This window comes from Elephas maximus, chromosome 21, assembly GCF_024166365.1.
Source record: "Elephas maximus indicus isolate mEleMax1 chromosome 21, mEleMax1 primary haplotype, whole genome shotgun sequence".
Classification (NCBI taxonomy): Eukaryota; Metazoa; Chordata; class Mammalia; order Proboscidea; family Elephantidae; genus Elephas; species Elephas maximus.
The window spans coordinates 45,678,673-45,700,084 of record NC_064839.1 but is presented as its reverse complement, the minus strand read 5'-3'; the positions used below and the strand labels follow the sequence as shown (position 1 = coordinate 45,700,084).

The 21,412-nt window shown below is 43.2% G+C and overlaps 1 long non-coding RNA gene across 2 annotated transcripts in view; it reads right to left on the bottom strand.

Moving 5' to 3' along the window:
* LOC126064781 (uncharacterized) overlaps window positions 1–21,412 on the bottom strand; it is a 185,642-nt gene that overhangs the window by 87,564 nt on the left and 76,666 nt on the right. For both annotated transcript variants that reach the window (XR_007514638.1, XR_007514639.1), the window contains exon 4: window positions 2,850–3,017. This is a non-coding gene — a long non-coding RNA (uncharacterized LOC126064781). The remainder of the gene's footprint in view (window positions 1–2,849; window positions 3,018–21,412) is intronic.

The following is a 21,412-nucleotide window of genomic DNA, read 5'->3' as shown; positions in this document are numbered from 1 at the left end:
CACCTTCCTGCTGCAAAGAGTTTCTAAAATTAGAACTAAAGAGTATGTTCATGTGGCTGGTTTCTCTCAGTAAGCTTTTGAGGACAATGACTTAAGCTGTTTTCCAGTTCTCATAATATTCTGCATATTGTAAAGTTAACTGTGGATTGTTAACAGTGTTTTGCTTTAGATATATGTACTGTTAATGAAATCATCATAGTAGCCCCCCCCCAAAAATTGCTTTTCAATCAATTCCGACTCATGTCAACCTCATGTGTGTCAGAGTAGAAGTGTATGCCATGTAAGCTGGTAAAATCACTTCGGTCCCCAAAATGAATGCATAAGCAAATAAATGAAAGAAAAACAGCGACCCTGTGTACAACAGAATGAAACACTGGCCAGTCCTGTGCCATCCTCCCAATCATTGCTATGTTTGAGCCCATTGTTGCAGCCACTGTGTCAGTCCATCTTGTTGAGGGTCTTCCTCTTTTTTCTTGACCCTCTACTTTACCAAAGCGTGATGTCCTTCTTCAGAGACTGGTCCCTCCCGATAACATGTCCAAAGTACATGAGACAAAGACTCGCTATTCTTGCTTCAAAGGAGCACTCAAGCACTCTAGCTATACTTCTTCTAAGACAGACTTGTTCATTTAGATACAGATATAGATATATACATGTATACACACACACATACATATATATAATACATAGCACTATGGCAAAATGAATAGAATAGGGCTCCAGAAAGATAGACTTGGGTCCTATTACTCGTTCTAACACATCTTAGCCCTGTGACCATGGGCAAGTTAATTAATCTCTCTGAATCTCTTTTTGTTTATTTTGAAAGGCTGTGTAGCATAATGGTTAAGAGCTTGGATTCTGGAACCAAAATATCTGGGTCTGAATCCCAGCTCCACTACTTACTCACCTCTCTGCACTTTCATCTGTAAAATGGGGATAAGAAAAATATCTACCTCATAGTGACGCTGTTAGGGCTAAATGAGCTAATAGAAAGTTGTGTGATGTAAAGGGCTTCAATGACTGCCCGTGTGTGGTTATTAAAATGGCTGTAACACGGAAATAGTAATAGAACCCAGCTTAGAGGGTCGTTGTGAGGATAGGAAGAAATAGAGCATGGGAAGCACCTCGCTCAGTACCTGACACCCAAGTGCTCAGTGAAATGGTAGCTGCTGTTGCTGTTGTTTTTACGTCATGGCAGGAGGCCGAGGAGCTGAGAGCACCCAGGCCAGGCTATATACTCAAAGCACCCTGGGATCCACTAAGAGTACCACAGCACCAGAATCTAAGGGACAGGGAGACAGGAGGGCGGGGAGGAGGTGTAACGTCTCGGTGAGGCCTCAGGGAAGGCCAGGCTCTGGCACAGACCAAGGCCTCGGAGACTGCAGACGCCACACCTCAGGGAGGCTTCACTTTTGCTGCAACCAGTCAGGGCCATTTTGCTGATCCACCTCCTGCTGCCAAATGTTGTTCTAAGCAGCACTCTTTGATCTGCTGCCAGGCCTTGGGCAATGGAGGCAAGGTGTGCCAGATTCATACAAGGCCCTCCGGTGAGGCCCTGCCGGTCCTGACAGCTGTGCCAGAACAGGGCCAGGAGCGAGATGTCCCAGGAGGGTAGGGATGGGGTGGGGCCCCCTGGTCTGACAACCCAGGAGGGAAGGGGACACACAGCACAGGGACTGAGGGGCCCCAGCCCAGGCACTCAGTGCCTCCCAAGAGTTGTCACAAGGGGTGGGAAGAACTGCATCCACATGTTGGTAATGGGTACACCTGGACTGGCATACTTATGGCCAGCTCGTCCAGACCTCTCATTGCATAGGTGAGAACTAAGGCCAAGAGAGGTCAGTGAGTTTGTCCAAAGTCACACAGAAAGCCCATGTCAAGGCAAGTAGGCCTTTTAAATCACCTTATCAACTTTGGCACTGTCAAAGGCAACTGTCTTGTGCATGTAGGATGTCTAGCAGTGTCCATCGTCTCTACTCACTAGATGTAAGTAGCACACCTCCTTGTTGTGACAACCAGGACTGTCTCCAGACATTGCCAAATGTTTCCTGGGTGCAGCCCCTGTTGAGAATTACTGCCTTACATCATAATGTAGAAAGGAGGGCAGAGAAGAAGAAAGAAGTTGAGAATAAGGGAGAGAGAAATCAAGAGAAGTGGGAGGAGAAGAGTGAAGAGGAGAGAGAGAAAAGAAAGCACCTCCAGTGCAAACGATTTTCCTTCCTGGTGAGTTTCTGTTTTTTCAAACCGGAACCTACCTCTGATTGATCCCCAAACGACAGACTGTGGGAGAGACACACTTCAGGGAGCTTTTCCCAGAAGGGCCTAACATGGTGGCACTGTCCATCAGAGCACAGATGTCACTTTGAGGACTAAGATGCATCTGACCGAAGCCATGGTCTTTTCAATTGCCTCATATGCATGTGAAACCTGGGCAATGAATAAAGGAAGACTGAAGAATTGAAGCATTTGAATTATGATGTTGGCGAAGAATATTGACTATACCATGGACTGAAAAAAGAACGAGCAAACCTGTCTTGGAAGAAGTACAGCAAGGATGCCCCATAGAAGCAAGGATGGCAAGACTATGTCTCACATACTTTGGTCTTGTTGTTAGGAGGGATTGGCCCCTCGTGAAGGACATCATGCTTGGTAGAGGGTCAGCAAAAAGGAAGAAGACACTCAATGAGATGGATTGACACAGTGGCTCCAACAGTGGGCTTAAGCATAACAATAACTGTGAGGATGGTGCAGGACTGGGCAGTGTTTCGTTATGTTGTACATAGGGTCGCTATGAGTCAGAACTGACTCAGTGACACCTAACAACAATAATGGGTAAAGAAAAAGCTTACCATTTTGAGATTTCTGTTCTTTTGCCTTCAGAAGAGCATCGTAGTACTTGTTGGCACACTCGGGGATTACGTCATTTGCATCCAGACTGGAAGATGTCAATACAGACAAGATGGCACTTGGTTTTCCTCTGTCCAAAAACTGGTTAACAGGAATGACCAGAGTAACCCCTGGGTAACGAAAATAATGCTTCTGTTAGTGGTTATCGTCAACCTTCCCTAAAGGCATGCAAAGATATAATTTAACCTTTTAGGAATGGAATGCATTGGTATTAAACCTTTTTACTCTTTAACAACAAAAAAAAAGATAATGCTCCTTAGAAGCGAGGATAGGGAAACTTTGTCTCACATAATTCGGACATATTATCAGGAGGGACCAGGCCCTGGAGAAGGACATCATGCTCGGTAAAGGAGAGGGTCGGCAAAAAAAAGGAAAACCCTCAGTGAGATGGATTGACACAGTGGCTTCAGCAATGGGCTTAAACATACCTACAATTATGAGGACTGCACAAGACCAAGCAACATTTCGTTCTGTTATACTTGGGGTCACTATGTGTCGGAACTGACTTGATGGCACCTAACAACAACAACATCCATCACATTAAGCCTTTCTCCAGGAAATACCTGTTTTCCATCACTGTGCCAACATCTACAGTTCCCTATTCCTATGTACCTCCATACTAGGGGAAGGAGACCAACCCTGTGCTCTCTCTGGGGCTGCCTGTGTCTTCTTAGCCAAGTCCAAGGATCCAAACTGGTTGGTTCCAGGAATGTCCAGGGTCTGAGCCTCTTGCAGGGCCTTCCTTCCACCGAGAGCAGCTGACCACGGGGATTGATGCCCAGAACACAGAGGAGAAGACAGGTGTTGGGGCACACTTAAACTAAAAAATGATGGTCTGTTTATCTGGATTTCAAATATAACTGGGCTTCTTCTGTTTTTTTATTGCCTAAATTTGACTACCCTGGTCAGGTGACCCACACCTACCTGGAGCTTCACTAGCAGGAAAGGGAAGAGAACTGCTGGTATTTCAGACCTATTCCTCAATTCACACCCATGCCCATCTTGAGGGTTGAAGTTGCCCATCCTACCAAAGGCACGGTAATTTTATCCTTGGTGAGATAGGACACAGAGACACTTGGCCTCTTGGTTAATTGATGCTGTTGTTTGTTGTTGTTGTCATTAGTTGCCATCAAGTTGGTGGTGACTTTATGGTGACTTTATGTATGATAGAAAAAAATGTTGCCCAGGACTGTATCATCTTCATAATCATTGGTAGGCTCAAGTCCATTGTTGTGGCTATTGTGTAGTGCCTTCCAACCTAGGAGGCTCATTTCCAGCACTATATTGGACAATTGTTTGTTGTGACCCATAGGGTTTTCATTGGCTAATTTTCGGGAGTAGATTGCCAAGCTCGTCTTCCTAGCCCATCTTAGTTTGGAATCTCTGCTGAAACCTATCCATCATGGATGACCCTGCTGGTATGTGAAACACTAGTGGCATAGCTTCCAGCATCCTAGCAACACTCAAGCCACCACTTTACGACAAACTGACAGATGGGTGGTGGAATGGATTCTAGAGCAGGCAACTATTGAGCCCAGCTGCATTCCAGGGTCTGAGCTAGTCACTCACATGCATTATTTTATTTAGTGTTGACAGCTATCAGAGGAGCAGGGTTCCATTAACCCCTCTGCACACATATGGCTATTGAGCCTGCTAAAGACGAAAGATGCAGCCTACAGGGCAAAGGCTTCAGGTTGAAGAGCAGGGGCCAGGAATGGCTGGCGCAGGCTTCGCCATCCACTAGGAGATTTTCATTCTGCTCTTATTTTTCTCAATGCCTTTAACGCCTCTGCTTCAAAAATAAGCACCTGATAATGCCTGCGCCCCAGTCCTAAGTCAGAATCCAAAGGTAAATACAGTGGTTTGATAAGGGAGAGGGGACTTAGGCAGCACAAGACTTGTGCTTAGTTCAAGAGGGTCAGGCAGAAAGAGCATGCATCAGAATCCCAGCTCTTTTTGGACAATTTCCATGAGATTTTTTGAGCTCCAGTTGCACGTACTGAATAATTGGGGTAATAATACACACAGCCTAGGGTTGTTACCATTTAATGAGAATGCATGAGAAGTAAGTACTTGTTAATTGAGCTATTACCTACCTCAAAGGATTGTTGGAGAACTATAAAAGCAACGCAAAGTAAAGTAGTAGATGCTTCATAAAAGGTAATTATTATTATTGTACCAGCACCTTTTGGATTTGGTTATTCATCTTCCAAAAGCCACTGAAAACTTCTGTCCATATCACAGAAGAATTGGATAAATGACTTCCTTGATAAACTAGCTTTCCACCTGGGGGACCTGGTTTGCTGATCCTACCCAGGTTAAAATGACTGAAAATCAATTTGATTTGACAGCTGTGGGGGAAAAAAAAAAAAAAGAAATGCGCGTTCAAACCGTCAAGCAGCAAAGCCCCTTGACGCCCATACAAAGTGAGATGCAGAATGGGCCCTGCTGTCTGTGATCTTGCTACTGGCTCCCCATGCAGGGCCGGCTCCCACCCTTCACAGCCGATAACATGGCTTATCTCCCTGCTTGGCCGATCCCCATGGTCTCCTCCCAGAGCCTGCGAGCAACCCAGGGGCCCAGGCACTGGGACCAGGCCTGAGAAACTCTCCCGCCCACCGCCTCACCAAACCTGCAAACTCTAGAGCATTCTCTGACACTTCCTTCCATGGATGAGTGACCATTAACAAGGCTGAACTGACCAGGCTCTGAGGGCTGTGGCCTGGAGAAAGATCAAGGAAGACGAAATTCTGCTCACCTGTCTCTTGCCCCCAGAACAAATGACTCTGCCCCCACTCCCCCCACTGCCTCACCCCCACCAAAGCCATATGTTTGTGTTCCCGAACTGTTCCATTAGTGTTCCGATCAGGCCCATCTGTCCGACTCTTGGAAAAGACAAATCCGTGGCAGCCACCAGTCTTAGGTCATACCACCTTGGCCTCCCTGAGCCTCTGTTTCCACACATGTCAAACAGTGAGAATAAATGAGCACCTGCATTGGCCGTCTTACTTTGTTGCTCTACAAATCAGGTGGGATATTAAAGGCAAAGGGCTTTGCAAACTGGGTGTGCCTTCACATGGGAATTTGGGATATTAGCTGTGAATGTTACTTGTAAAAATAGGGACATTGGTCATTGACATTCTCATTGCCATGTTTCCATGCGTTTCAATTTCCTCCATTCATCACCCTAGGAGGGATGGGATTCTCACTGTGACAGCTCTTCAGAAGACTGTTCTACCTGATATATTGGCACAAGTAACCCAGCACCCAAGCTGAAGAATCTGGCTACTTAGGATCCTCCCTGGGAGTTTATTTTAAGCTAGCTGCTAAGAATATTTATAAACCATTATGAAATAAATAAATCCCCATGGCTGCTTCCCCACCGTCTGCCATGAGGAGTTGCCCCTGTGAGAAGCAGCATCTCCTCATGGAAGTAAGTGCCACTAAAGACTCCTGTGTTTAGGATTATTCTGATTATTCTCTCTTTTCGCTCTGTCTCTCGCTCTCTCTGTCTTTCACTCCCTCTGTCTCTGCTTCTCCTGCGTCTTTATTATCTTCATACGTCATGTACTTCTTTCCCAACAAACAAGTCATGTGTACCATGTACTCTTATCTCAGTTTGAGCTACCCTGGTAGATGCCTGGGTTGTTTCTTTTTTTTTTTTTTTTAAATATTTGAATACAGCCCACATGGAATTTCTATGTCTTACTTAGCATTTATTTTATGCCATATCATTCTAGACATGCCCTCCAAGTTTGGTGACCATCCATCCATCCATCCAGTTTTATCTGCACATTAAAGAGATGTGTTTTATTTATGGGGACCTGTATCATAACCATCTGGCTCTAGCCTAGAAGAAGGGCTGTACCATACAACCCTGGGCAAGTTGCTTAACCGTGTTCCAGGAACGTGCTAGTTACTTGCAATACATCGGTAATAGCTTTCACATAGAGACAACCCACAGTGTGCCCGGAATTGTGTCTTATTTAATTAACAATACCACCTCCAAGCGTTAGGCACTATTATTAATATTCATTTTATAGATGAGTAAAATGAGACTGAGAGAGATTAAGCAATTTGCTTGGGACTAACAACTGATAAGAGCCAGGATTCAAATCAAGATCTTCAAAATACTTTCCACTACCCCCCCCAAAAAATTTTTTTTAGGTCTCCCTAAATCATTCATCATGACCCTGATAAAAGGCCTGTGTACTGGATGGTGTTATTGCCCTCCTTTTAGAGACTGCGGGGGCCAGCTTAGAGAGCCTCAGGTGTGATGAGTTGAGTGAAGGGAGCTGAAAGACCTCTGAAATTTCAGCATATGGGAGGGGCCTGGGAGCTCCTTCGACCCAGCCTCTCAGCAACTGAGGAACACCCTGGTGTGATTATGCATAAGATTGCTTGATTGATTGCATGGCTCACAATCGCAGCCTTCACAAAGTGTCTTTCATCTTGAGTCTCCAAAGCAGGTGTAAAAACTGTAATTAATTGTAATGACTGGTGTGTTTTTTAATAGTTATCTGCTCTAATGTCCGTTTGACAGATAAAGACTTTGGATTATAGTATGATATCCCAAATGTGGGGATCTAAGACAGGAACTAGCCAAGGCCCTCCCACCTTAGGGAGGAGGGACCAACCTCAAATGCCTTGGAGCCTCACAGGAAGGCTGAGCATGTCATAAAATAAGGACTGCTACAGACAATATGATTTTCTCTCCTCTTGCCATTAAGAAAGGCTCCTATTTACTCCTGGATGGAGGAAAGTTCTCATCTATAAAATGGGGATAATGATAATACCTTGGAGGTGGCATTGTTGATTAAATAAGATACTAACACAATGCATGGCACACTGTCAGTTTTCTCTACATGAAAGCTATGACCAATATATTGCAAGTAATTAGCAACTTTGATGGAACACAATTAAGCAACTTGCCCAGGGTTGTATGGTATCTTTTTACATGGCATTTTAAGATATGTAGTTGTAAAATGCCCTTTCTGATATAAAAAACAAAGTGGGGGAGAGCAAGATGCAAGAGCCTACTGCCACAGGCACCAACTTAGTTTGCTCGTTGATAACACAAGGGTAGGAGTTGTGACAGAACAGTGAGTGCATACGTGTGTTGGGAGAGCAAAGTAGGTTCAGGTTTGGGGAGAGGGTGGAGAGGAACTTTTCCCACCTCTGCAAAAAGAGCACCCCTTATGTGGTGCAGTGGTTAAGAGCTGAGCCTGCTGATCAAAATGTCAGCAGTTTGAATCCACCAGCCACTCCTTGGAAGCCCTATTGGGGCAGTTCTACTCTGTCCTATACAGTTGCTCTGAGTCGAAATCAACTCAAGGGGTTTGGTTTTGGTTTTTATGTGAAAGACAGAGAGAGAGATGAACCCTGGCTGAAAGCCCATTCTCGTGAAGTAGATACTTGCTTTTGGAAAAAGAATTCAGCTGAAAGAAACAAGGGGCTCCCTTGGAGCAGATCTTAACAATCAGAGATACATGATAGAAATAGATCTACAGACTGTTGACCCCCCACCAGTTCAAGTCCTGGGTAAGTACTGTATAAAAACTCTTATTCATGTGCATCAAAAAACATGTACAAGAATGTCATAGTAGCCAGGTTCGTACAAGCAAAACAAATACACGAAAACCAGGTAAACTGGAAATGACCCCAATATCCATCCACAGAATGAATAAATGCAATAGAATGCTATAGAAAGGGAAATAAATGAACTACATACAGGTACACACACCAACGTGAATAATCTTAGAAACATAATGTTGAAAGAAAAAAAGAAGTACTATAAGATAGTATAGTGCATGATGGCTTTTTAACAAAGCTGATAAACAAGCTATACACATACACTCATGCACACACAAAGGCACACATATAAACATAATTGAAGGATGCTTATGTAAGAGGTACACCTTTAAAGAAAGTCAAGAGGATAATAAACATAAAATTCAGGATAGTGGTCACTTGATGAGGGAAAAAATTTTCCTTGGGAAGGAAAATTCACCAATATTGGTTTATGGCTCTTAAACTGATGCATTGTTTTATGAGTATTTTATATTCTGTCTCATGTCTTACATAGAGATTACATATATAATGTTGTAAGTCTCAAAAAACGTGTATTTCAAGGGAGAGGCTTCCTAGCACAAATGGCCCAAAGGCAAACTGTTGCCTGCAGTGAAAATAGATACCGTGAGCTTCAAGGAGAATACAAAGGGTGTGTGGGAAGAAGAGGTGAGCTGGGTAGAAGAGAGAAATACTGGCGGCAGGAAGCCTGTGGCTCAGTTGATGGTTATCTCCTCTTCTTGCACTCTATAAACCATTTGCCCAAGGATCCGTGCCTATGAAGAGGTGAGAAAACAGGAACCCATCCTCTGCAGGATCTAGACCTTGTCCACTTCCACCCTGGCAAATACACAAGCCAGGAGTGACTCAAACCCAGAGTCAGAAACCCCGGGGGTCTCACTTCCGCTCTAAAGGTGGGCCTTTGTAAAGGCCTTCGTGCCTCTGAGTAGTGGGGGATATATGAGTGATATATATATGATCTTGAGTTGTAAGCTTCAAAATGCTGTGCTGACATAAAGTTACTTGTGACTTTTGATAGTATCCAGGATTGACTGTAGTAACTTGCTTGCTCCTGCATATAAAGACCCTAGCCCCAGATTGCTGTCCAGACTCCATTTCCCGTGGGTGGCACTTTGCCGCATGTAGGGATACCACCTTATTTTTGGATATCAGAGTTTGGAAGGGGTGGAAGTAACTTTTCCCCTAAACATTATGACTGAATCTGTAACAAAATATCATAATAACAAATGAAAATTATCTGGATGTCATAAATATGTTATTGAATGTCTTAAAACACTTAGGTATTTACACATTAAGACCTTGGGGGCAGGGGTTGGGGATTATGGGCTTACTATTATTTTGAGTGTTTATATGACTGAGGCATCCAGTAAAGAATATCATAGAAGTAATAATAACACAACAATGACAATAATAAAAAAAAATACATAATAATAGCAGCTATAATTGCTTTTTTTTTTTTTTATAATTGCTAGTATCAAGAGTGTGCCACACACACACTGAGGGACCCATATATAGTACCCTGTTTATTTTTAGAGCACGAGTTTGCAATTAGTACCATTATCCCATTTTACCAAGGGCAGCTGGAGAAGGCACACAAAGGTGAAGGACTACCCATGAACACTGACGGGAAGTGGCAGAGCTAGGATATGAACCTCAGTCTGAAGACAAAGCCATCGATAATTGTATCCAGGCACTGACATACTATTTTCCAAAGATTTAACAGTAAGGAGGATGTTAACAGCCCAGCTGAGAATAGCCGTATTTTATGAAGGACTTCAATTTATTTCATGCATTAACCTACTCAGAACCATTACTAAGCATTTGCGAGCAGTCTGCCTTTGGTTCCAGTGTTGGGGGTGGTGGGGGGAAGCAAATGTCTTTATTTCAACAGAGCCAGGGTTCAAGGAAACAGAAAATCAGTTCTGATTCTGATTGCCAAGCCACAAGGCTCCCTCCAAAAACCAAGAGTTGTCACTATGGACAAAAAAAAAAGTGTCATTGAGTCATTTCAGACTCATGATGACCCCACCTGTGTCAGAGTAGAACTGTGCTCCATAGGAATTTCAAATGGCTGATTTTTCAAAGTAGGTTGCCAAGCCTTTCTTCTGAGGCACCTCTGGGTAGACTGGACCCTCCAACCTTTTGGTCAGCAGCTAAGTGCATTAAGGATGTGCATCACCTAGGGCCTCCTTGCAATTGGCAAAGGACATTGTAAACCCTATGGCGGCTCAATCGGCATAGATCTTGCATTGGTTGCCCTCACTCAGCAGGTTCTCTGTGCTGCCCTAGTAAGTGCCCTGTGGGTGCCCCTCTAGCCCAGGCTGGGGGTGAAGTACTGCCCACAATGCATTGCACTGGCTCCACAGAGCAGCTCAGCAAGGTAGGAATGTTTGTCACACCTTACTAAGGAGAAAACTGGGACCTAGAGGGGGAAGGCATTTGGCCAAAATCAAACAGCTCTCAGGAGGCCGGGACCAGAATCAAGGTGAGGTTGGCCTGCCTCCAAAACTCCCACCCATTACCTCTAGCATGCCGTCACTCTAAGGCAGTGCTTCTAAACTGGGGCAATTTTGCCCCTCAGGGACATGTGGCAATGCCTATAGACATTTTTAGTTATCACAACTGCGGGTTGGTAGTGCTACTGTCATCTGGTGGGTAGAGGCCAGGGATGCTGCTAAACATCCTACAATGCACAGGGCAGCCCTCCCCCTCCCCCCACAAAGACTTATCCTGCCCCAAATGTCATTAGTGCTGAGGCTGAGAAATCCTGGGTTACATTTGGCTTTAAGGAAATGATGTATGGAAATGGACAAACAGTTAAGTGTAGTGCAGAAAAGAGGGTCTAATTAATAGCAGCCTGCCTGCATTTGAGAGCTCTGGCCACACTGGCCCTTAGCTATGACTTCTGCCATGCTCCAGGCAGGGTCATCTGAAGCGCCCAGAGACAGCAGAGAACACCATTCCCCGTCCAAAACCTCTACTTTAAGGAATTGCCAAGGGTAGGGAGTTGCAGGCTGTGGAGTGGGAATGGGAGTGGAAGGCAAAAGAATTAACTTTTTTTCTAGACTCATCGAGTGACTGCAGACAAGACAACAGCACTGAGTGCCCTTGGTTGTACTCTAGGATAGTGGCCTGCTTCTCAGGAGTCATATCTGGGTTTCTAAGAAGAACGGGGAAACTGGCCACAGAAGGGTTAAGTGCCTGTCTTCTCTTGCTGGCATGTCTCCCAGGCTATGTGAAGGCTGCTCCATCTCATATGGATATGAAAGACAAACTGTACAGATTGAAAACATCTGTCTACCGAGTGACTGAGCCACATGTCCACAGTGTCATGCCGAGATTTAGTTAGATCCATCCCCTTTTGTTTGACTTTGGAGGAGCAGCACAAATAAATACAGTAGGTTCTGTTTAAACAAAGAGCTCTGATCAATAGAGGTTTGTATAGCTTACGACCTTCAACTATAAACAGAAATTTGAGGTAAAAATCCACAAATCCCAGATCAATTACCAGATTATTTACCCTTTTGCACTGTTAATGTTCCAATCTGCCTTGCATATTAAATAGCCAGGGAAGAAAAGGATTTTTGTTGGAGGGAGAAGGGAGGGCTGTGTGGATTTATTATTCGTGGCAATCAAAGCATGTGCCATACATTTTCCATATAAACATGGCTGCAGTGATTGTGCAAATCAGTTAAGACAAATTTTGAATTCCAGGACTTTTCAACTGATGGTACCAGTAGCTTCATTAATCTTCTTTCTCTTTCGAAGGGGTTTGAACCATCTGTCACAAAACTGTTATTGCATTGTGGTTTGCCATAAACAAAAGTACACATTTCCTGGGGCTCAGGGAGTGGGCACTGGGAGATTGTGGCTCGAGTTCTGGCTGTGTTGGTAAGTAGCTGTGTATCCTGAGAAAACCCCCTGCCCTGGGTTGCTCTGGGCTCAATTTCCTTAGATGAAAACTTCAGCCTTGTATTGAAGGGTTACTAACTAGTCCTGTACCTTGGGGAAGTTGTTTAATCTCTTGAAGCCTTACTTTTCTAATCTATAAAATCGGAGAAAATCCATATTGTTCACCTTATTGAGTTGTGATGAGAATTCAGTAGATGCTAGAGAGAGAGAGAAAGAGAAAGAAAGAGATAAAACCACAGCCCACACCAGACATACTGCAAGAACACTCCACAGACAACACCTATTGCTATTATCCCCATTATTATCAGTGTCACTCTTCCTCTGACTCCTGCATTTCAACATATCTGTGATATTTTAGAATGAGTTGTCTGGGTCAAGGGCTTGAGGGGAGAGGTTTGGGGTAAAGGAACTCTGGTCTATCAGAGAGAAAGCAGAGGAGTATTTAATTCCTCTAGGAAGGAGAAACAGTCTCCCAACAACACACCCTGAACACCCTAGCAGAAAAGGTGATGGGTACCTTCAGACCACACCACGTTCCTCCCACCCACTGGTGGAAGTCTTCTGGCTCTGATATTTGTTCACTGGGATCTATAGACCTGCTGTGGTTTTTAGCTGCCGTGGAGTCAGCTCTAACTCATGGTGACCTTGCGTTTAGCAGAACAAAAAGTCGCCCGGTCCTGTGCCGTCTTCCTAATCCTTGGTATGTTTGAGTAGATTGTTGTGGCTACTGTGTCAATCCATCTCACTGACGGTTTCCCTTGTTTTCATCGGTCCTCTATGTTACCAAACGTGATGTTCTCTTCTAGGGATTGGTCTTTCCTGGATGCCATTTCCAAAGTAAGTGAGCTGACATCTTGCCATCGTCACTTCTAAGAAACATTCTGGTTGTATTTCTTCTAAGGCTGACTTGTTCATTCTTCTGGCAGTCCACAGTATATTCAGTATTCCTTGCCAGCACCACAGTTTGATCTGACCTGCTCCCTGCTAAAGAGTGACTTGAGTGCCCCCTCTGTGATAACCCTCTGTGTGAACCTGGCTTGAGAAAACATAGTTCCCACCTCATCCACTGAACTATACGACTTCTGAGACCTGGGGACCATGCCTATCTTGTTCACCTTGGATCCCCTACCCCTACTCCTGTAAAAGACACAGATAGGCCTCAACACACATTTGTTCGATGAATAGATCCTCAGAACTGTCCAGGAGTCTCCCCCTTCTCCTTCTATTCTTTCCCTCTTATTCTTATCCCTCATTTAACTCTTCTACCTCAACCTCTGTAACCAATCACAGAATAAAAATTAGGGCTTTTTCCATTCTCTATGTATTCTTCCTTCTGCTCATTTTCTTTGCAATGGTAAAGAAAACACTCTGGCCCAGCACTGTACTGAGAGTGTAACACATACAGACTCATTAATACACACAGCAACGCCACAAGAGACATTTCTTCCACATTTTACAAATGGAGAGTGAATGTTAGGAAGATTATCCAAAGGCTGCAGAGGGGTGGATGAGGATCTAAACAAGGCCTGCCTAACTCATGAACAGTGGTTCTCCAACGTGAGCTGCATCAGAATCACCAAGAGGGCTGGCTTGCTGAAACACAGGTTACTGGAGCCCACTCCCAGAGTTTCTGATTTGGAGGTCTGGGGTGGGACCTGAGAATGTATATTTCCAACAAGTTCTCAGGTGATGCTGATGCTGCTGTTCAGGGCCCATTCCTTGAGAACCACTGTCCATGTTCCCAGAACCCTTTCACCCTCATCCTGAGAGAAGAGGGGCAAAAATCCTCACCACTGCCCAATCCATCGCTTTCCTAAATTTGTGGAGCCCTGACCTTTGTACTGTCAAATGGAAGACAAGTTAATTCAATGACCAAGTATTATCCTCATGTTTCTTCTTGCATTCTGCTGATACAGCCAACTTTCTTTGAAATGATCTCTGTTCTACAGTTCATTCTCAAGTATTTTACATATAGAGACAGAGAGAGAGAGAACTAGAAGTGAAATTCTCATTAACTAAGTCTTGTGAAACTTCCTTTGGATTAAGGAGTAGAGGGTAAGAGGGAGCTGCAGGGGTGAAGAAAATTCTTCCAGATTGACCAAGAGGTCTAATTATAGCAAAAGTCAGCTGTTCCTTTAAAAGAAATGCAGCTTCTTTAGTTGCAATTATTCTACATATTATAAAACATGGAAAGTACTGGGGAGGAAGGAAGGAGGACCAGAGACTTGCATTCCTTAGTAATGAACTACATAAGCAGTAAAAGCCCAAGTTAGAGTATTTTTTTCCAAACTTTTACTCAATAAATATTCTGTCTCCAAAATATCACAGATTCCAAATTAGCAGCATGTGGATTCACGGAATCCATTCATTTGTCCATTCATGCATCCCGCAAACATTTACTGAAACCTCTCTTCTGTGCCAGGCATCTGCTGGGTGCTGGGCCAGGGGAGAGACATGGGGAGTGGGCAGCTCTGGGGTGATGATACCAGAGAAATAAGATACAGGCCATATCCTTGGGGAATTCATGGAATAGTCGAGAGGAGGAGTCATAGGAAAAACGTGTGTGTGGGTGGGGAGGAAGTAGGAGGGTTGGGGAAGGGGTTTCCAGACAAAGGGAAGACCATATGTTAATAGAAGCTGAGTTTTGTTAACACTCCATCCAGACCGCCATTACCAAGACATTGCTTCCACACTGCCCACTCTGATAGACCTCTAAGGCCCAAATATATCACTTTGAATGCTTTTAGATGCAAGTAGCAGAAACAATCTAGTTTAAGCAATAGGAAAATATTTTATATGCCACATTTGTCCAGTAGTAGGGCAGATTCCAGAGCTAGTCAATTCAGTGGGGAACAATGTCAACAGGTCTCAAATTGTTTTCCATCTCTTTTCTCTGCTGTCACCAACACTGGCATAGATTACCTTAGGAAGTAACAATGAGGAACACCAGGCTTCCTTTCCCAGTTGCAGGCTACAGTCTGTCCTTTCCATTCTGATTGGAGCCATGATGGTGCAGTGGTTAAGAACTGTGGCTTAATCTACCACCCACTCCTTGGAAACCCTACTGGGCAATTCTGCTGTGTCCTATAGGACCGCTATGAGTCGGAATCAACTCGACAGCAGTAGGTTTAGTTTTTTGTTTTTGGTTCCATCTGATTGACTCATCTCATGTCATGTCCCCTCTGGACCAATACAGTTAGCAGGGATATGCCATGCTTCCAGTGGTTTAAACTAATCAGGACCCACTCCAAGAGCTGAGAATGGAATGGAGGTAGAACGTCATGCTGATTAACAGGTTGGACTCCAGAGCCAGATGCTTCGATTCAAGTCATGACTCTGCTACTCACTAGATAGACAACTTTGGGCATGTTATTGATTTCTCTGTGCCTTAGTTTTCTTATCTGTATGATGCATATAGTAATATGTCTACTTCATGTGGTTATTATGAGGATTAAGTGAATAGATAAGTCCCAGGTGCTTTGAACAGTGCCTGGCACATTGCAGGCACAAATGTTACATATTACCATGCTGTGTTGTATCAGAATGAAATGGGGTGGGGCTATTAGGAAAGAAGAATAGGGCAGGAGATAGACAAGCAAGAGTATCCATTATACTATTTCCTTGGTCCAGGTCAATTTCCTGACCCCTTACCTGGGTTCAGCTCAGCATTCTGAGTCAAAGCAACTTTGCCAAGTGGATAAGGTTTGAAAACCGCTGTGTTTCTGAGATGCTTCTTGGCTTTCAAAGTACCTCCACAAGCATTTGGAAATTGTAGCTCTGAGCCCTCCTCTCAGTAATATCATCTCTCATCTGAGCTCCACCTGAAGCCTATCATTAAATTACTTGTGTTTGGGTGGAGGCGTCAGTGCCAGGAGACACTACCTCATAATAGGAGGGCCAGGACCCACCTGTCTGCCCAATCTCACAGAGGCTGTACCACCATGGAGAAGTTATCCTTGGCAGGCCTGGTTTGGTGTCAGAATCGGTGAGAAGACAGACAGAGCTAAGTATGCCATGCCCCTTCCAAACCTGAAAACTAAAGTCCCTCCCACTCTGGAGCTGCAGAGACAGGAAATAGGAGACAAGAGACAAAAAGGAGGTAAGAAGCAAGAAGGTGTTGCTGCGAGTTTGGAGACACAAGTATCAAGAGATGGTCCAAAATATCAAAATCCAGACATGGCCAGAAGTATCAAGAGATGGGCTGTTAGGTAGATGTCCAGTTTCATTCATCGTCTGCACTAACCCCAAAGCGGTTCTTTTTTTTCTTCAAAAAATAAATGTAAGCTAAGTAGTTTTATATGAAGGTAGCTTTCAATGTCATCGTCTCACAATCGCCTTTGATAATTATAATAGCAAGCTCTTATCTGCTGTTTACTGTATGCTAGGGAATGTTGAAGCACTTAATGATGATCAAAGACTACAGCCTTGAGTATGGATTACACCTCAAAATTAAGAAAACAAAAATCCTCACAACTGGACCAATAAGCAACATCATGATAAATGGAGAAAAGTTTGACGTTGTCAAGAATTTCTTTTTATTTGGATCCACAATCAAAACCCATGGAAACAACAGTAAAGAAATCAAATGATGTATTACATTGGCCAAATCTGAACAAGACCTCTTCAAAATGTTAAAAAGCAAAGGTGTAACTTTGAGGACTAAGGTGCGCCTATCCCAAAGCATGGTATTTTCAATCGCCTCATTTTTTTTTTTTTCATATGCATGTGAAAGCTGTACGAAGAATAAGGAAGACCAAAGAAGAATTGATGCCCTGGAACTATGGTGTTGGCAAAGAATACTGAATATACCATGAACTGCCAGAAGAATGAAAAAATCTGTCTTGGAAGAAATACAGCTATAATGCTTCTTAGAAGCAAGGATGGTGAGACTTCATCTCAAGTACTTTGGACAGGAGGAAAAAAGAAGGGCATCATGCTTGGTAAAGTAGAGGGTCAGTGAAAAAGAGGAAGACCCTCAATGAGATAGACTGACAGAATGCCTGCAACAGTGGGCTCAAGCATAACAATGACTGTGAGGATGGCACAGGAGCGGGCAGTGATGTGTTCTGTTGTACATAGAGTCACAATGAGTTGGAACCAACTCAGTGGCACCTAACAACAACAACAAAATCAACTCCTATAATCCTTTTAGCAGTGCTTTGAGATAAGTGCTAGTAATATCATCCCTATTTTAGAGTGGTGAATGCTGAGGTATGAGGGTGCTAAGTCACTTGCCCAAGGTGGCACAGATGGTAGGTAGGTAGCAGAGCTCAGATTTTCACCCAGGCAGCTGGGTCCAGAGTCCTGCTCCGACCTTATACAGTGGGCTGGACCTCACCACACCCTCCCAAATGGGCCAATCTCAGAGGCTGTGTCCACTCAGTAAACTACTAGCTACATGAAGAGAATGCATTTGACCCAGGACCAAAGAATTATAGGGAAGCCAGAGTGGCACACAGACAGTTCTGCCTTTAGACATTGCTCTGATTAAATTGATTGGGTTGTGAAAATGATAAATAGACAAAGTTTTAATACACATTCTATAGGCAGATGGTAGTCTTGAGTTGGGTCCAAGGGAGAAGAAATGTATCTGGGGCTGTCCAGTTCAAGGCACCCTGGCTAGAGCACTTTGCTGGAAAATTTGGGGCAATTTTAGAGCCATGAGGACACCCCATCAGTTCCATTAAATTTCTTGGCCATGCCTGATTTTGTCATGGCTGTGAAGATTCACCCTTTGTGAATTATCCACATGCCAACCCACATCGGCATTCGATTTGGTGTTTCAAGTATCCCATTTGCTTTTGAAATTAGTTGAAGAGGATGCTATTTAGAGGCCATGTGAAAAAATATATAATCTGTCTTCTGCTTACAAAAAAAGAAAAAAATTGCTGTGCTCTGATTAACTGCACGTGACTGAGATATATCCCTCTGAAAATGACCTCCATTTGCAGCCTGATTTTGATTTGCAGGCTGTGGAATTAGATTCCACCTCATTGGTTTTATGTTTCTCCTATCGTTTGTCCATTCAGTCACCAAACATTTATTGAGCACCAACTATCGCCAGGCCCAGTGCTAGGTGATCAGGTGACGGGAGAGGAGGAGACTATCCAAGGATAGGTAAGCCGTGGTCTTTGCCCTTGAGGAGCTCACAGTTTTGTCAAGGAGACATATACACATAATGATAGTGCAGGGTATGTGCAAAACCCAGCCCAAAAGCTAGGAACAGATCTCAATTCATTTTTTAATAGCTTGGTTACTTTGGTTATTACAAACACCAGATAGTACTTATCTACACCACCACCCATCTGTCAGTTTGTTGTAAGATGGTGGCTGGTGTGTTGCTGTGATGCTGGAAGCTATGCCGTCTGTATTTGAAACATCATAAGGGTCCCCCGTGGTGGACAGGTTTCAGTGGAGCTTTCAGACTAAGACAGACTAGGAAGAAAGGCTTGGTGATGTACTTCTGAAAACTAGCCAGTGAAAACTTCATGGATCACAACAGAACATAGTTCAACTCACTTGCTTTGGATGTGTTATCAGGAAGGGTTAATCGTTACAGGAGAACATCATGTTTGGTGAAGTAGAGGACCAGTGAGAAGACCCTGTGTGAGATGGATTGGCACAATAGCCTCAACAATGTTCTCAAACATGCTGACTGTGAGGATGATGTAGGACCGGGCAACATTTTGTTCTGTTGTAAATAAAGCCACCATGAGTCAGAATCAATTTGACTGCAACTAACAACAACTTACCTACAACTGATGTTGAAATAATGCCTAATTCAGGATAATCAACATCAACTCATTTATCTACTTGATACACTGACATGAGAAACAAAGCCAACAAACAAAGGACAGCAAAAACTTCCCTCATGTGGCTGCATTTTCCCCAGTAACAATAACCCCTCTCATTTCTTCCAGGCTTCACAAAGTATTTCCATATCCTTGATTGAATTGCCTTGTCACAACAACTTCTGAAGATAGGTGTTGTCATAGAGGGAGAAGTTGAGTAACTTGCCCTAGGTCACCAAACTAGTTAATGATAGAACAGGGGCTCTAGCCTAAGTCTTCTTATTCTAAAGACTATGTCCTTTATGCCTCACTGGGCTACCCTCATTATTGATTCAGAACCAATTGTAAGTTCTGCATTGGATTCACTGTATGATTGGACAGCATAATTTCATTATCCAGATGCTGGGTCACCCAGCCACATTTTATGGCTGTAGGTGGGTGAGTGGCCATTCTATAACCATAAAAGGAATGGCCTGCCAAGGCAATACTCATGATGAACTCAGCTCGGACAACTAGAACCCTTCAGTGCCACCTCTCTGTGGGCCATTCAGTCACCTCCCCAACCTCACATCCTTAGAGTTTCCCTCCATTCTTTTACGTGATGACTGTCTAGAATAATCTTTAGGATTGCCAGAGAAAAAACACGGACTTTCATCTTTTTCTTTCTTTTTTTTTTTTTGTTTGTTTCAACTCAGATAGGAAACTCAGCTCAGCTTTTTGAAAGTCAAAGTGGCCTTTGTGTTTGGAAATTAACTTTTTACAGCACCTGGGGGTAGTTATTAGTCACTAGATACTTTTAGGAATTTAAATGTGATCAGTTAATTGATGGTAAAAACTATATTATGTAAATGCAAATTCAAAATTGACTATGGTGTTTACAGTGGCCTGAAAACATTTTAAAAGGCCAGGTTAGGCCTGAGGAAATTGGAAGTGTTAGTCCCTGCTATTAAAAAGGAAAGAATGAGAAAGAAAAAGTGAGTTTGCAACAAACTTAGTAATGAAGGCCAGAATTTTTTTTTTCTTTTTCTGTTTGACCGTGCTATCATAATCTGTTATCAGAAGCTAACTGCACCATGGAAACACCAATGTAAACGAATCAGAGGAGCTTTTGTTCATCCCTTTTTGTTAGAAGCCTTGCCCTACAAGCCTTATCAAGCTTATAAAGCTCATAAACATTGAAACTCCAAACAACTTAGGAAGATAGAAAGACAAAAGCTGAAAGAGAGAGAGAGAAAAAAAAAAGGTAGTGATAAAATGAAATTGAAGAGGGTAACACAAAAGAATCTGGAGCCATTAATTTTTATAGCTGATGCAGCTACTAATACTTTATGAGGTTTGAAAATATGAGTATAAGAAAATGCCCTAATGTCTGCCCTTGTTCTCTTTTTTGTTGTTTTAATACAAAGATAAACGTGTCACACTTGTACCTTGAATATGGCCTTATTAAACACACTATGGCGGAAAACATTCTGTTCATGGGAATTTTTCCAAGTCAGCGTCCTTTTGTTTTTGTTTGGTTTGGTTTTCCACCTTTTCCAACAGAAATTCATGGACCACTTCTCATCATGCCATTTCCTTCTCTTGTTCCTTTTTTTTTTTTTAGACTTATCAGAGCTTATTTCCAGTTGAATCACAGCAGGGTTTATGTTTACTAGCTTTCCTGGACTGTATTGCCTGCAATGTCTCCATTTAAATGTAGATTTTGACTTTACACTGGGGAGGTAAGTGAGAGCCTTTCCACCACTGAATTAACATCAAGATGAAAATAGGAGCTTAAGATAGATGCCATGTTTCCCTCAGCAGAGCTGTGTGAGTCTAGTTTGAATATTCTGAGCCATTTATTTACAAGCTGCCTTGCACCCCACTGGGGAAAACATTGGCCAAGCCAGATCTATATATTTATTATATTTACTGAGGCCATAACACAGAACTTTAGGTCAAGGAAATCAAATGCTAAAGGGGAGCACAGAGACTATTATAGATACTGATCCAACCACAATAGGGAGCTCTACCCGTGACCCTTTGGAATTAGTAACAAATATGGTTACATGAGCAATGAGCAGACTTAGAACCATGCACAACTCATTCTCTGTTCAGGAGCCATGTTTGCTATAAAGGAATGGCATAAAAAATACATACTTTATAAATCAAGCTTAATTATGTGTACAATATAATGCACTTTCAATCATACCCTCCACCCCTCAGACTTTTTC